The 5,026-nt window shown below is 47.5% G+C and overlaps 1 long non-coding RNA gene across 1 annotated transcript; it reads right to left on the reverse strand.

Annotated features, from left to right (window-relative positions):
• Positions 1–364: 364 nt before the first annotated feature.
• LOC106735835 (uncharacterized) lies at positions 365–1,876 on the reverse strand. Its single transcript, XR_001371045.1, has 3 exons — positions 1,810–1,876; positions 1,608–1,719; positions 365–517 (listed from the first exon to the last, which is right to left on the reverse strand). It is a non-coding gene; the product is annotated as an uncharacterized LOC106735835 (long non-coding RNA).
• Between the last annotated feature and the right edge of the window lie 3,150 nt (positions 1,877–5,026).

The following is a 5,026-nucleotide window of genomic DNA, read 5'->3' on the forward strand; positions in this document are numbered from 1 at the left end:
GAGTGTGGGAGGGGAAGAGTGTAGGAAATTTGGGGGGGAAATGGAGAGGTAAGACACTTGTGGGACATAGATAAGGTTTATTATCTATTGACGAGGCTGTGTGTGGTGGTCTCAACTGGGCTGGGCTGAGGTGTATATCATGCTGGGTGAAGTCTCTTCACAATCTAAATGATGTATAGCAATTTAATGTATGAATAATAATAATAAAATATATAAATAAAAATGCAATTAAAGTATGAGTTTATTTTGGTGCAAATAATTCTGAAGCCAGCGTGTCTTTTTTTCCCCCTATAGTACATATTTTTTAAAGAACTTAATGGAGATCTGTCATATTCAAACAAATTACACACATTCGAACATTACACTCACAGTTTGGGCTGTTATGACAAGGTACAATTGGACTGGTGCTTAAAAAACAGATGCTTATTTCTCACAGTTCTGAAGGCTGAGAAGTATGAGATGAGGGTGCAGGCCCTCTTCCTGGCTTGTAGGTGGCTGTCTTCTCACCGTCTGTATCCTGACATGGTGCAGAAAGAGAGCAAGCTCTAATCTCTTTCTCTTCTTATGAGGCCACCAATCCCATCAGGGGGGCTCTACCCTCAGACCCTCATCTAAACCGAGTTGCTTTCCAAAGGCTCCACCTACTAATATCATCATCACATTGGGGTTAGGGTTTCAACCTGGAAGGTTCTTTGGGGGGGGGAACAAAAATTCAGTCCATAACAATATCTCACACACACATACACACACACACACACACACACACACACACACACACACTCTTATATCTTTATTTTTATATCTTTACCTATTGAAAACTAAATTCACACCAATCTCTCTAATCCCAATGGGCTTTTAAAATATATTTATTTGTTCCATGAGACGGAGCAGGAAAGGGAGAGAGAGAGAGGAGAGAGGAGAGAGGAGAGAGGAGAGAGGAGAGAGGGGAGAGAGAGAGAGAGAGAGAGAGAGAGAGAGAGAGAGAGAGAGAGAGAGAGAGAGAAACACACGCAATAGGGTCTCACATCATGACTTTCCCCAGCCTTCCCAGCCAGCTAGGATCACGGCACATATGTATGTGTGTGTGTGTGTGTGTACAGGTGTACAGGCTGATCCAGGAGCTGACCTCGATCTTCCTTATGGCTTCTAGCACTGCAGTGTGGCATGCTACCTCTGCACCACTGTACTGGGTCCCTTCTGAATTTATTCTTGTTTATTTCCTACTCCAATCTCCAATAGGAAAAAACTTGCCTCCCACTATCCTTAGAACACTGTTTCTCTGCATGTAAGCCATCTCCACCATTGCAGGGTCCTGATGCCTGTTCCTTTCGAGTCACCCTTCTCACCCTGCCTGGCACATACTTGTGCTAAAAATTGTTCAGTTTATCTTAACTAGGCATTATACATTTTCATTTGCTAAATCCCCAACCTCAGTGCTCCTGGCCAGGTCAGTTGAGGCTTTCAGGCTGCTGCACTGTAGCCCACATGCTCCTCCATGCCCAGCCTGGCCTGCAAACCTTCCTGGGAGCAGGTGCTAATGTCCAGAAAGCTCCCTATTACTGTTCCTGTTGCTTATCTCCATGTCATTCTAACTCCGGGGAACCAACCTTAAAACCCTGAGCCTTTGCTTTCTTCTTTCCCGGACTTAAGATCCCAGGAGTTCTGATGTCCATCTGTGAAGTCCAATTCCCAGAGCAGCTTCCTTCCTTGCCACAGAGCCTAGGTTTGTTTTAGGACCTTATCTACAGGGAATGGATGCTGGGAGGGCAGCCCGGCCGGCTCCCATGCCCACCAGAGGGCAGCCTTTACCCGCGTGTGAGCAGCAGCGGAAGCCCAGGGAGAAGCGGTGGGCGCTCGGAGCGTTAGCCTTGAGAACACACCGAGCTGTGTACGTGAGCCAGGGCACGCGCGGGCTGTGCAGGTCAGAGCCCGAGTGTGCGTGACCTTGCGTGTGTGCACGCATGCGCATGCTCACGTGTGTACTCAGGTGCCTGGCCCTGGGCAAAGTGCTTCTGTCATCTGGACCTCAGTTTTCTCATCTGTGGGATGAAGGGAAGAAGGGTTCTTTCCATCTTCGACCGCTGTGTTCCTTTGGGAGACTGGCAGCTCAGCAGCATGGGGTTCTCTGTTTAGAAACCTCTCTGCTTATGTGTTAAGGATTTCAAGTCATTGATGTGAGGTGGTTGGCAGGGTGAGGAGGAGAAGAAGTGGGACAGAGAGATTTTTGTCTTTTGCTCTCCAAATGTTTGCTTTGAATGATTTATAAGCATTTCCGCTTTCATTAAAGGAAAAAAAAATTCCAGGGGTGCGTGTGCTTGCAGGAGAGACAGACACAGGGAGAGAGGGAGTGGGAGAAAGCACCCTAGATGGAGCAGTCCCTTCTCCCCCATTTCTCCCTCTTTTGGGGATTTTGGTCACACTACGCATGTGCCTGGCTGTCTTTCAAGCTGGGGATCCAGGACTTGAACCACACTGTAGGCCATGTGGGATCCAGCTGCCTGAACCACAAGCCCACAGGCTGGAGCACATTTTCATTTATATAAAAGTTTAATTTAAAAATAATGTGAATCTTTAAGTTCCAAGTAAAGCCACGTGGGTGCTTGGGTAGTGCTTCTCCATGCATTTGCAAGAATCTGGGCACAGAACTAATTCTCAGAATCGTTGGCTCTTCCCAACCAACTATCCCTCATGCAGAAGCAGAAAATTGAGGTGGGCAAGAGCTCAGGCATTTGAGTCCACCTTTTTTTACACAATTATTTTAATTTATTTTATACATTCAATCACCAGATATCACTGCAGCTTGTAAAATGAATTTACACACCATGAACACACTCCTCACCAGTCCAGTTTAAGATACCATACATGTTATCATCAACAGACAATCCTCCATTTCTGTGTCCCTCAAATGTCTGGCCTCTATTTTTCTCCTTGATTCCTTTCCTCTCACTCTCCCCCATCTCCCACCCTCTTCCCACACTGTCTCTGGTATCTGTAACCAACTGTCTGCATTCTGCGAGTCCACCTTCTTGACCCTCACAGTCACTGAAGGGCCGTGCCCTGGCATCTCAGCTGTAACACCGGAATTACAATGGAAGTTTTAGAATGACCATTCTTCCTGTAGTTCCATTCTTCCTGTAGTTATTACATATTAGAAGAGGGTTCTCATCTCCGCTCTGTTATAGTCTGGCCCTGGGACCTTGGCCCTTCTCCCCTTGGGAATTTGTTTCCTCAAGAACAACAGGGAACCAGCACCCCTTTTGTGTGGTGGTTGTGATGGACAGGTAGAGTGCTTATGAAACAGACCAGGTAGCTCGCAGGTGCTAATACAATCCATTTGCCTTTCTTGATCATAGCGGTTTCCTAACCAATGCTTACTTCTCCTTGTCGCCCTGGCCTCGGTGAGATGAGATGACAGTGATAAATCAGTGGTCCCACCTGGCAGAGGCCTCTCCAGGACAACTGCCCTCAGGGGAAAGCGAGTGTAGGTGTTCAGGAAGCCTCGGGGGAGATTATTTGCCTTCTGGAGAGCTTTTGGTATCCCTGAAATAGCACCATGGGGCTTGCTGTTTCCTCTGCCCTGGGATTAAGGAGCAGGGGTGGAGGGCGTGGAGATGCCTTTTCACGTCTACTCCGAAGTCATCTTTTAGGAGGTGGGCCATGCCATCCACCTTGTGAGATAGGACGATTTGTTTTCTGTTCTCTAATTTTGCCTCTGTTGCCCCCAGCTCTCATGGTAACTGCCTGCTCCCCTGGGAGTCCTGCTTTGGGAGGCTGATAGTGCAGGAACTGCTTTCTTTTCTGAGTCTTTTTTTTTTTTTTTTTTTTTCTTTATGGAAGGCTGAGCTACTTGGAAGGTGAGTGCCTTTGCAGGAAGAGTCCTGGCAGTGTCCTCCTCCATGGAAGCGTCCCAATGGACTATGCCTGTGATGTGGCTAGGACCTGCTTTCCCTGGCACTGGTTGGCACAGAGGCAGCAGAGCCACTGGTCTCCTGGAGACCATCTGGTCTTGGAGTGGCGGTCTCAGCAGAAACCAAGGGGAGACTAGTGGCCAATGACCAGGCACACTCCCCTTTCTAGGACACTGGTGAGAGGATGGGGAGTCCTGTCCACGACTGAGGCTGAACGTCCTGACTCCACAGGGGACTGGGACTCAGAGACAGACTGACCTTGACTGAAAGACATTGTTTAGAATGGCATTTCTTGCACACCTAAACACTGGAGTTTATAGTTGCTATTTATGAGTTTCAAGGCACCTACAAAGAGCGTTGAATTCAGCAAACACTCACTAGGCACTTCTCCTTACCCTACTGGTCTACCTGTTACATTCTTCCTGTTGTTCAAGGCCTAAAGCAACTTAGCTTTGACTCAGAGACTCCAGGGCCAGGTCTTCCTGACTGTAAGTATCTTGTGATGGGCACCCCCAGCAGTTCAGCCTCACAGACATTGCTTGGCCTGGTGAAGGTTTGCTGGAATGAATGATGATGGCAGGAAGAGCCACCATATCTCAAGAGCTTACTTCCTTCTGGGCATGGTTCAAGTCCTTTCCATCCGTGATCTCATTGATTCCTACAACAACCCTGCATGATTGGTTCTGTCCATTTTGTAGAGAAGAAAACAGAGGCTCAGAGAGGTAGCAGAGCAAATATACCAACCCAAGAACTACAACAGGAATGGCAAATCTATAACTTACCTTCCCATTGTAATAACCCAGGTAATCAGACTTCAGATCACTTGAAGCATTTACAGCAAGTGACTGACAGATTCACTAAATAAATAAGTGCAGAAATAATAAAATAGTCAAATCAGAGAATGGCCAGGCAGGATGGATCTATTTCCTGCCTGTGTCATCTTTCTCTGGTGTTTCTTTCCCTCCCTGCACCTGATAGGCCCCACCCAGACATGCTGATTTCCAGCCTGTGGGGTGCAGGGGAGAGTGAGGGTCCCCTGACTGCCTCTGCCGAACCCTCTGGGGGCTCTTGGTCCTGACTTTGAGCTGGGAGGCAGGAAGTTTATATATATATATATA

The sequence above is a fragment of the Tupaia chinensis genome, unplaced genomic scaffold (assembly GCF_000334495.1).
Source record: "Tupaia chinensis unplaced genomic scaffold, TupChi_1.0 Scaffold000542_1, whole genome shotgun sequence".
Classification (NCBI taxonomy): Eukaryota; Metazoa; Chordata; class Mammalia; order Scandentia; family Tupaiidae; genus Tupaia; species Tupaia belangeri.